The sequence below is a fragment of the Delphinapterus leucas genome, chromosome 21, assembly GCF_059928025.1.
Source record: "Delphinapterus leucas isolate spDelLeu-1000000601 "Yukka" chromosome 21, BTC_Dleu_Yukka2, whole genome shotgun sequence".
Taxonomy (NCBI): domain Eukaryota; kingdom Metazoa; phylum Chordata; class Mammalia; order Artiodactyla; family Monodontidae; genus Delphinapterus; species Delphinapterus leucas.
Genome location: NC_143149.1, coordinates 3,809,053 through 3,821,561, shown reverse-complemented (window position 1 = coordinate 3,821,561; position 12,509 = coordinate 3,809,053).

Genomic DNA, 12,509 nt, shown 5'->3' with positions numbered 1-12,509 from the left:
TCTATTAATATATCCCAATGTGAATTCACAAATGCTTTTTCTGTGTATGTATGTTGTGGAACATTTGTTTGTGTGTGTGTGTGTGTGTGTGTGTGTGTGTGTGCTGAGGGTTGGCAGATAGAAATAAAGAGAGAATGCTTTCCCACAGAAAGCAATTTTTAATTGATGAATGTATTTCTGATCCTACTAATGCCTAGAACATTCAAGAAGGTTAATAGAATATACCTAGTATCTCATATTTCTCCTGTACATTTTTTTCTCATTCTATTTCCTCATGGCAAGATGATGACATTCCTTTTTCCTCCTTCTTACTCTAACTTTAAATTTCAATTTAGCAGACTCTAGCTCTGAAAACTAAAATAAACGTCCTGTGTTTAAAAGGGCCCATGGTGACTCTGTTTCAGTGGTAGCTGTTTCAGATACTTTGGACCACAGCTTTCATATCATGAACATCTTTTTCTCTTCAGCCAGTTTTTCTCAGATCAGGGAAAAACAGGCATTACTTAGCAAAGAAAAACTTTTTTAGTGTGGTCAACAAATCCAGAGCCTTTAGGAAGTGGTGAATATCTACTACAGACAGCCAGTTAACTTCTATCTAGAGGTTAAGTAAAATGTTCATGGCTGCATTTTGGATGCCTTCTCTTATCCCTGTCCTTGTTTCCAAGGCTCCTCCTGAATCAGAAGCTATTGTTCCAGGGGCTCTTCTTCTTCTGCAAACTCAAGAAAAGCAGAGATGTCCTCTTTTTCTGAGGTTACACTAATTATCCATTTTCTTGATCTTCTAAGAGGCAACGTTCTTTACCACTGTAAGTCTGAAAATTTAAAAGCTATCGAGCAAGGGCAGATACTAGGCCAAGTTCCTAGGAGGAATTTGTTATGAAATATGGGTTTTTTTTCCCTTAGTAATTTTATTAGTTTTCTAGGGTTGCTGTTACAAATTACCACAAACTGAGCTACTTAAAATAACAGAAATGTATTCTCTTACAGTTCTGGAAGGTTGCATTCAGAAGCCAAGGTGTATGCAAGATCATTCTTCCTTTGAAGGCTCAAGACAAGAATTCTTCCTTGTCCGTTCCAGGTTCTGACAATTGCTGGCAATCCTTGGTGTTCCTTACTCCAATCTCCACCTTGGTGCTCATATGGTCTTCCACCTTGTGTGTCCCAAGTCTCTTCACACCATCCTCCCTCTGTGTATGTCTCCGCGTCTAAATTTCCCTCTTATTTAAGGCCACCAGTATTGAACTAGGGCCTGCGCTAATGCAGTATGCCTCATCTTAATGCGACTACACCTGCAAAGACCCTGTTTCCATGTAAGATCACATTCTTGGCTTCGAGCAGACACGAGTCTGGGAGGACACTGTTTGCTATGGGACATGTCTGTGTCCCCCTCCAATGCATATTTTGAAGCCCTAGCCCCCAATGTGATGGTGCTAGAAGGTGGGCGCCTCTGGGAGGTAATTAATCAGATGAGGTCATGAAGGTGGAGCTCCTATGAAAGGGTTAGTGTCCTTATAAGTAGAGGATGAGAGAGACCAGAGCTCTTCCCTGCACACATGCACCAAGAAAAAGCCATGTAAGGACATAATGAGAAAGTAGCCATCTATCAACCGGGAAGGGGGCCCTCACCAGACACCAAATATGCTTGTATCATGTGCTTGGACTTTCCAGTCTCCAGAATTGTAAGAAATAATTGTCTGTTGTTTATTTACTCTATAGTATTTAAGCCATCTAGTCTATAGTATTAAGTATTATTTAGTCTATAGTATTAAACCATCTAGTATTAAGTCATCTAGTATTCTTATTTAGTCTACAGTATTAAGTATTATTTAGTCTATAGTATTAAGCCATCTAGTATTAAGTATTATTTAGTCTATAGTATTAAGTATTATCTAGTCTATAGTATTAAGCCATCTAGTATTAAGTATTATTTAGTCTATAGTATTAAGTATTATCTAGTCTATAGTATTAAGCCATCTAGTCTATAGTATTAAGTATTATTTAGTCTATAGTATTAAGCCATCTAGTATTAAGTATTATTTAGTCTATAGTATTAAGTATTATCTAGTCTATAGTATTAAGCCATCTAGTCTATAGTATTAAGTATTATTTAGTCTATAGTATTAAGCCATCTAGTATTAAGTATTATTTAGTCTATAGTATTAAGTATTATCTAGTCTATAGTATTAAGCCATCTAGTATTAAGTATTATTTAGTCTATAGTATTAAGTATTATCTAGTCTATAGTATTAAGCCATCTAGTATTAAGTATTATTTAGTCTATAGTATTAAGTATTATCTAGTCTATAGTATTAAGCCATCTAGTATTAAGTATTATTTAGTCTATAGTATTAAGTATTATTTAGTCTATAGTATTAAGCCATCTAGTATTAAGTATTATTTAGTCTATAGTATTAAGTATTATCTAGTCTATAGTATTAAGCCATCTAGTCTATAGTATTAAGTATTATCTAGTCTATAGTATTAAGCCATCTAGTATTAAGTATTATTTAGTCTATAGTATTAAGTATTATCTAGTCTATAGTATTAAGCCATCTAGTATTAAGTATTATTTAGTTTATAGTATTAAGTATTATCTAGTCTATAGTATTACGCCATCTAGTATTAAGTATTATTTAGTCTATAGTATTAAGTATTATCTAGTCTATAGTATTAAGCCATCTAGTATTAAGTATTATTTAGTTTATAGTATTAAGTATTATCTAGTCTATAGTATTAAGCCATCTAGTCTATAGTATTTTCTTAATAGCACTTAATAGCAGGATGACTAAAACACCATTGAACTCTGTATAGTAATGGACTTGTCATACTGGAGTAAGGGAAATTCACCTTTGATTATGACATTTCAGCATGGTCATGGTCATAAAGTTTATTTAATTTCATCTGTATAGCAGAGTGAACTGGTTTTTACTGAACCTGTGCAGTCAGAGGAAACGGAATAGTAAAACACTCTGTGTAATATCTGTCTAGCCACTCGGTCAGTTTTGGGGACAAGATAACTCATTTTCTGTCAGAATTTCCAGAGAGTCACCATAGACTCTGCTGGTGGTAATATCTAAAAATATGGTTTGCTTATACATATAGTGAAGTTAGAATTAACACAATTTGACTCAGTATCACTTATCAATGTTGCGTTTTGATCCATGATAACAGGTCTACTCTGGTTAATCTAGAAGTAAGAAAAGATACCTTTCCATTTACTTATATGACTTATTTCTCATAAAACATACCATTTCTAAATATACCTAGATGCTGAGATTGTTTCCACATAATGCTATAGCAGCAGGCATATCCACTCAGACTGATCAAACATCTGGGCAGGCCAGTGTAATAAATCAGTAGAACATCTAGGCCATTCTAAGTACTCACCATAGCTCTATAATAAGTATAACACATTTTCCTTTCCTTTCTTGATCATTTACATGTACATGTAGAATATCAAAGGCATTTGTAAAAATTGCTGGTGCTTATGATTTACAAATGGACCGTGCCAGAGTGAGTGGGAAGGAAAGGTAGTTCCATCTATTATGTTTTCATGGTTTATGTGGAGCTAATCTGACAAAGAAGTCAACTGGACCTTATCAATGTGACAGAAGAGATTCATTATAAGGCAATATTTTTTTAAAATGTCATTTCTGGTAAAGGTAAATTCTAATGATAGAAATGAAATTAAAAATTATTATATTTGCAAAATATAGATGGTATAAACACATGGGATTATATCTAAGTAAATGCTGATAGCAAAGATAGAAAGGATCAGTTTGGTATTTACATTTTTTAGTTTCTTAAGTGAGCAGAGTTGGTGTAAGTTTTCAGAGACAGTAGCCATATTTACGGTGCAGGATACCAGCTTCAGTTAAGCCAAACGATAGACATAATGCAGTGAAGATATTTTTAAATCCCAACAACGACTATGATAGCAAATATCATATTTCTGTAAAACTTCTGTTACTACATTGCCCATTTCTATATTCTATCAAAATGCTACTTGGAAAAATGTTTAATGTATGTTTATTTTTAGGTATTATCCACATTATTCAGTTAGATTAAATACTATTTATTTCATTCAAATTAGGAGAAAGACAGTGACACATAACTGTCTATTGGAAGACCCAGAAAAATAAATCATATGAAAACATATGATTGCTTTGGTCAGACATACAAATATCAACACATGGCTTTATGTTCTCAGAGAACTGAATAAAAACTCAAATTTGCAAGAAGAGAAATGGTGCACGTCCCTGTGCACATTGTCAGAGGCTCATAAATATGCACGGAATCAACATGGAAGTTCAGTGATATATCCTATTAAAAAAACAAACAAACAAATTTTTTTTCACTAGTCTACATAGGTGGCTCACCATCTGTAAAATGTCTTAAGAGGAACATGAATATGGAGTATGTGCAAGATGTGAGTATGCCCTATTTACAAAACAAATTGGCAGATTGCATTTAGCTTGTTCTGGAAAACCAAAATAAATATGTTCCCTTAAAATTTCGTTTATTCTATGTTAATGAACCAAAACAAAACCGTATTAAAAACATCAAAGATGAAATTAAAGACAAATATCAAATTTGGAAACTTCGATGGTGAGTTTTCAAAGTGAATTTAATTGCATCTTTCATAATTTTTTTCTTCAAAATTGTATGTCACTCTTGGAAGAAATTCAAATTAAAAGGACTTATTCTGTATATGTATTATCCGGAAAATGTCACTAACGCCAGAAATGTTTGCATGTTTTTTGTTGTAAGATTTACTTGTTTTCACTAGTATAATTGGACCAGAAAACTAAATGCTTGGAAGCCAACCAGGGTTTAAATGAATTGTATAAACAGTGACTGTTTTGTTAAAAATGTAGATCTCAAAATATCATTTAAATCTTTATTGTATTCGTTATCTCCACTTCATTTTGCTATGCACTCAAATTCAAATTAAAGGACTTATTCTGTATATGTATTATCCGGAAAATGTCACTAACGCCAGAAATGTTTGCATGTTTTTTGTTGTAAGATTTACTTGTTTTCACTAGTATAATTGGACCAGAAAACTAAATGCTTGGAAGCCAACCAGGGTTTAAATGAATTGTATAAACAGTGACTGTTTTGTTAAAAATGTAGATCTCAAAATATCATTTAAATCTTTATTGTATTCGTTATCTCCACTTCATTTTGCTATGCACTCAATCACCTTCACTTTTTAATGATTTATTAATGTCTATTCTTTAATACAATTCATCTAGAAATTAGTTATATCTGATATGAAATTTAAATCAACATTTTTATCTTTCACATGACTTGTCAGTTGTATCAAGTGCTGTTTATGGAACAGTATTCTTAACCATTGAAAAGAAAATTCAAATTTTCTTTCTAATAAGTGTATGTATTTAATTATTTTCTGGATTCCCAATTCAGTTCTAATTATTAGTATAATCTTGCAATATATAGATAGATGCATATGTATGTATGTGTGCATATATATCTTTACAAATATGTATTTTATACATAAATATATAAAATATATACTCTCCCTCTCTATATATGTATTTATATACATGTAAAGTTGGATTCAGAAACTGTGTTCTAAACAATGGAGTATTCCTGCAAAGACAATGTTGGCAGAGCACTATTCTCTGTCTGGCACATAGTAAAATCATAGTAACTGTCAGCTATTATTATTTGAAAAGAAACATTTTTAATAGAATTTGAAGCTCCTGAAGGCCATTAGGCAGTGGATACAAAGAGGAAGACACCATCTTCTGAGAAACTTGTGGGCATTTGGGACTTGATAGTATTCTCTACAGCTTTTTAAATGTATAATTGATGTAGAATGAATTGCAGTATCTAAAATATGTAATTTGATAACTATTGAAAACAATGATAAATATTTATTTATGATACTATCACCACAATTGAGATAACAAATATATCCATCACTACCAAAATTTCCCTCATGTCCTTCTGTTATCCCTCTCTCTCCCTCTACTTCCCCCACTCTCAAGGCACCATTAATATGCTTTCTATTACTGTTGATTAGTTTGCATTTTCTAGAAACGTATGTGAATGGGATCATACAGTATGTCAGTACATACTTTTTTGGTGTGGCTACTTTTACTCAGTGTAATTATTTTGAGGTTCATCTAGGCTACTGAGTGTATCAATAGTTAATTCTTTTTTTTATTGCTAACTAGCATTCTGTACTATGGATATACCACAAATTGTTTATTCACCTGATGGAGAAATATTTTTTTTCCTTTCCAGTTTTTGGTTTTTACCATAAAGCTTCTATGCACATTAATATACAGACTGTAGCATGATCATATGTTTTCATTTCTCTTATTTGTTCCTGTTTCTCAGGGATCACTGACATGCCCTGTCCAAATTCTGAAAACTGTTAGTTCACATACTTTGCACTCTTTTTTAGCTGTTTAAGGCAGAATGACGAATTCGATTTCAGTTATTCCGTCCTGGCTGAAAATGGGTCCTTATCCTATATTATTTTGATGACAGAGTCTCCATCAGTTGCCAGTTATGGTTTTTCTTCATGCAAGAGGTTAAGTTCCGTGAAGGCAGAAATTTTTTTTTTTCTGCTTTGCTAACTAGTATTTCAGTTTCATATACTTCTACCATTTAATTAAAACTCCATAAATATTTCTTGAATTAATAATAAATGGAGTAACACAACCTCAAATAACAGGGGATAAAAACACGCGGAACTTTATTTTTTAACCACAGTTCATGAGGTCAAAAAGCGATCTATAGATAACACTTTGATGCTCACTTTACCTCATCTAAAGGGAAAATAGACCGTGGAGAAAAAAGAAATAAGGGAGACCTTAATTATTGGGCATACCTTTTAATTTAATTTTTTTGATTGGCCTAAATTATTTATTAGGTAAGAATTTTAAATATTACTTGTGGACATATCTTTAATCAAAGAGAAATGTCTTGCTGAAACCCCTCAGTATTACTTCTTAGATCTGTCTCATTGGGCAAATGTAGTTACCATGCATACACTTAAGAATGTGATGGCTAGAAAAGTCCTTATTTTTTTAATCAGGAGAGTGGAAGTCAATTAATGGAAAAGAAATTTGGAATCAGTTGTTGTGAAGCCACCTATCAGTGTCTGTCACAGTATGTTTACCTTTTTTAATATATTATTTTTTAATAACTGTCTTGGCAATTCTTATACATTTATTTTTACATAAACTTTCAAAATCATCTACTTTAAAAATTTAACACTTTTATTGTAACTTTATTTAATTTGTATATTTATACTGTGTCTTTATCCAATTGCACATAATTTCTTCACATTTGTTCAAAACTCGTTCCGTGCCTTTCATCAAGATTTTCTTTTCTTTTCAAATTTTGGTTTCTAGGTACTTATTTTTTAAATAGAACATGCAATGATTTATTTTCAGCTTATCTAAAGATATTTTATCATTCTATCTTAATTCAACTTAATTTTATTATATATATCCTTTGGGTTTTATTTTTAAATGTAATCAAGTCATCAGTAAAAAAAGAGATAGTTTAATTTTTCTTTTATGAAGTTTCAATAAGTTTTTAAATAATTTTATTGTGCATTTAATTTTCCAGAACCTCAAAAAATTGAATAATAATATAATAGTAGGCAAGCATCAAATTCTTTATATAACTGATAAAATAAGTATTTCAACATTTAAAATGTTATTTCACCTTGTTATTTAATAGATTTATCGTAGTTCAGTACTTTTAAGTACTTATTAAGAGTCCACTGAGTTCCACTCAATACCAATTTATTGATCTACTCTATTTGAATTCCTCTGTCCCTTCTATCATGGTATATATCTTTTATGTACCAATGTGTACTAAGTATTAACAGTTCTGTCACGTGTTGGGTACTGCTTTTGGATTTTTGAATTAATTCTGCAACATCAACAAAATAGCCTGTGCCACCCCTCAATTATAAACCTTTCAAAACACCCCAGTAAAAATCAATACTTCCTGCCTCTGAATTATTTATTGCTTTCTCTGGATTGCTTACTGCCCGCACTACTCATATTACCGGTTCTGTGATAACGCCACGACACCTCCTCAGTGTTTCATGTGTGACTGGCCTCTCACCATTGCTTATAGAGAAACTCTAAAGGGCAATGTTAGATATAATTGACTGTATAGGACTCTCCCTTACTTGTCACTTCTTTTCAATTTTTAGCACAATGGACAACAAGAGGTTTACTGTATGTCATTTTATCCAAGCACCTACCACACGTAGAAAGTAATTTCTTAGGAAGTGCGCCAGACAGATGTAGAATTAACCTGTGCTTATAAAATATGCGTAAACTACTGGCATAGCAATGTACTAAAAAAGAAAAATATTTTTTAAACAGTTTGATGGTGAACACACACAGCTCAACAAATATCTGGAAGAAGATAAAAAAGGATTTGTGATATAACAGATGGAAGAGCAGGTACAGACTAGCACAGAGAAAGGAGTGCTGAAATCTGCATCAAGGGCTTCCCTGGTGGCGCAGCAGTTGAGAGTCCTCCTGCCGATGCAGGGGACACGGGTTCGTGCCCCGGTCTGGGAAGATCCCACGTGCCGCGGAGCGGCTGGGCCCGTGAGCCATGGCCGCTGAGCCTGCGCGTCCGGAGCTTGTGCTCCGCAACGGGAGAGGCCACAGCAGTGAGAGGCCTGCGTACCGCAAAAAGTAATAATAATAATAAATCTACATCAAGTGAGGTGATCAGGGCCGACTTTTCGGAGCGAGTAATATCTGACTATGCTTTGAGGCTGACGAGTATACCAGACAGGGGGTGATGCTCTTGCGGCCAGGTGCACAGATGCGCACACAGATGTTGCCAAATGTATACCTATGTCTCCTGATTAACAGTTACCTACCATAGCAAAGGGAACTATTTATGAAATAGCCCCATCTTATCTTTCTAGAAGTTTTTATTACCTACAAACATAATAGCTACATGCCTGAGAACAGGGCAGGAGGCTAGAGAAGCAGCCGTTGACTGGTTTACCACGCTAAATGTCTACAATGTTAATCAGACTACAGTAGATGCAGTGACGTGTGGGCAGGGTTTGCAGCTTTAGAAAGATAACATTGATGGTAATGAAAAGAATCTGGGGAGTGTGTAAAAGGGAAACCGGGAGGCTACTGTCAGAAATAAGGAGGCTCTGGACCAAAGCTCTGATACAAGCAGTGTTCCTGGGAATAACAGGTTTGCAATTTTTTTTTTTTATTTTTTTTTTTATGTGGTACACGGGCCTCTCACTGTTGTGGCCTCTCCCATTTTGGAGCACAGGCTCCGGACGCACAGGCTTAGCGGCCATGGCTCACGGGCCCAGCCGCTCCGCGGGATGTGGGATCTTCCCGGACCGGGGCACGAACCCGTGTCCTCTGCATCGGCAGGCGGACTCTCAACCACTGCGCCACCAGGGAAGCCCAGGTTTGCAATTTTTTTAATAAGTAAAACTTAAAATAGATAATGATTCATCAGATGAAATGATGAATATTTTAGTTTGGTCTCCTAGAAATAAGAGCCTGAGATAAATGTATATGTAAGGGGAAAATGGGGGGAATATTATCCTGGGAAAAGGGAATTAAGAAGCGAAAGGGGAACAGGAGAGCCACGACAATGTTGTCTCGTTGAGTTGGCCTTTCCTGTAGGAAACTAGTTGCTTGTTCTTTTAGGACCATCAGAGAAGCAATATGTAATACATCTTAAAATTGTCCTTCACAGAGGGTGGAGAAAGGGGTGATCATTTCTTTATTAGGCCACATTCTCTACTGATCAATGTTAAATACCCTGTGTAATATTAAGTCACCTCCATCTCTGGGTTGTGCATGCATGAGCACAGAGAGGGCTTCTATAACTTTTCACATCAACCGAGGTGGGTTGGGGGTAGAATGTAAGATGTGCTGCAGTATGGAAACAGGGAAAGATGCTGTCAAAAAGTGATTGGAGCCCCCCCACATAATAGCTGAAGTAACAGTCAGGTGAGAAAGACCAAAGGATCTGAAGGGGTACATAGGAGGTGTCAAATTTAGTAAAGGAGAAAAATATATTCAGAATGAATATGGATGAGAAAGCCACAAAATGTATTAAATTAATATGACAAACTGATGTGTTGAAAATGTTTGTTGTTGTCTAAATACCTAGAAATTGGTATTTAGAAAATTAGCAATTTTGATCCTAGGTGGTATGGCTACCATTCTGTCAGCTGAGTTGTGGATGGAAGATAGGAAATGTAAGGTAATTTTCCTACTTTCCAAAGTTGGTGAGCTCTTTTTCTCTTTCACTAAAGTTAGTTATTTAAGGTTCTAAACAGCCTTCCTAAGAAGAAGAAGAAAAAAAGAAAGTCTTTCAAATCCTAAAATGTGCCTATGGAGACCTGTTTTCAGACGCTATTGTGTATTCTCTTTACCAAAGAAAGTAATCTTCATAGCAGAACTCCAAGCTTAAAAGTTAGTTTGCTTTTAGGTTCATCTCTGAATGTTGCTATGCTTAAAGAAACTTACAAAACAAGAATAAAGCTTTTAAACTTCACACATAGCCACAGGGATGCCTTCCTCATGCACAGCCATGGGGATACCCAGGGCTTTAATGCTAGAAAAAAAGAGAGCAAATCCCTCTACACATCATATCATCTCGAGGACATTTACTAGACCCTACACACACACACACACACACACACACACACACCTGGATAACAACCTATAAGCAGTATTGACTGAGTAATAACTTGGAAATACTTTTTTGTCTTGTTGGAAAGTGTAACTCAAATTCTAGCTATGATATATTTCAGAGAACTTTGGGATTTACCTTATAGTTTTTCAAATTTTAGGTATTTATTCACTAAATCAATGTATTTTTAAAATAATCACAGAAAATTGAAACTTATAAAAAGTCCCTAATTGTATAGGTTATTTAAAACCCATAACCCTCAGCAGTTACTAAGTCACCTGTTTACCTCGCTCTAAATTAAAATTAGAGCATTTACAAGCTACTTTGTGTATTCATATCTAGGGAAGTAAGTGAGTGAAGAACATTTTGTGCAGATAAAACCACTTCTTTTGACAAAAGGATGGGTCATTTGAAAAACTTAAATTCAGTGTAGGAGCACTGCAGTTTGAGTGAGAATAGAAAGGTAACTGTGGAGAAATAAGCAGGATCCAAATTATGAAGGATCTTTAAGTCATGACAGCAATTCCAATGTCTCCTAAGTCAGGGGAGCTCCTGAAAAGTTTTAATAGTAAGAACCAGTCTGGGGAATTCCCTGGTGGTCCCGTGGTTAGGATTCCGCGCTTCCACTGCAGGCGGCACGGGTTCCATCCCTGGTGGGGAAACTAAGGTCCTACAAGCCACATGGCGCTGCAAAAAAAATGAAAACCAAAAACAGTCTGATTGATTGTTAGCTAGCATGGCATGGGGAAACCAATCAGATATCAATGCACACTGAACTGGGGTCAGGACAGGCTCCTCCTGGAGAATTTTGTAAAGGAGTGAGATATGAAGGGCATCTAGAGAACTCTTCCAAAAAATATGTGAAAGGAACCCCTGAAATAAGCAAAGGCCATCAGGGATATAAGACAGAAGCATTCAAAATCACCTCCTTCTTATCTTGAACTTGTGCAACTGATTTTTAAAAATTAAGTTACTACCACCATTGCTGTTATATTGCATTCAGGTGCAGTAGCTCTTAGTTACATGTTGTGGCTTTTCAGGTCCTGAGAATATTGGCCAATCATTAGAGCCCATTATTCTCTTAAAAGCCAAATTGGGGTGTAATGCAATCCAGTTCTGACAGTGACCACCTGCAGACCCCACAAGATAAAGGGCACAGTCTCCAACAAGAGTGCCCTTATTTCAGACCCCAGTTGTACTTTGCGGGTACCCAGGCCATTGGCATTTCTGACCAATTGGCTATAAATCTGGGATTCCCATGACCATCTTAGTTTTAATAATTCACTAGAATTAGTCACACAATAACATTTTCATTATAAAGAAATAACATAAGGTGAGAACATCGGACAGCATGAACTACTGGCAAAAATATAAAACAGTTTGAACTTTCAACTGCTGATAAGAATGTACATTGAAACAACTACAGTAGAAACAGTATAGCATTGCTACAGAGTTTAAGATTTACATTCCTACCAATGCAATATTTCCACTCCTAGAGATATACTCAGGAGTAGTGTTTTGACTGTGAGCAACGAACTAGAGTAAAAAAATTCCTCACCATTGTTCTTATTAGCCATAAACAGGGAATTCCTTAATAACCCAATCCATTTCTTTTCTTTTCCTTTCTATTCTACTCTATTCTAGTCCATCCTATTCTGCTCTATATTTATGCACAAATGAATATTATATAGCAATGGAAGAAATCTACAGTTATGCACGAGAACATAAATCAATTGAAACAACATGGTGCTGAGTGAAAGCCATCATGAAAAAATCCCATTTGATGATTTCACGTACATACAGTAAAATAA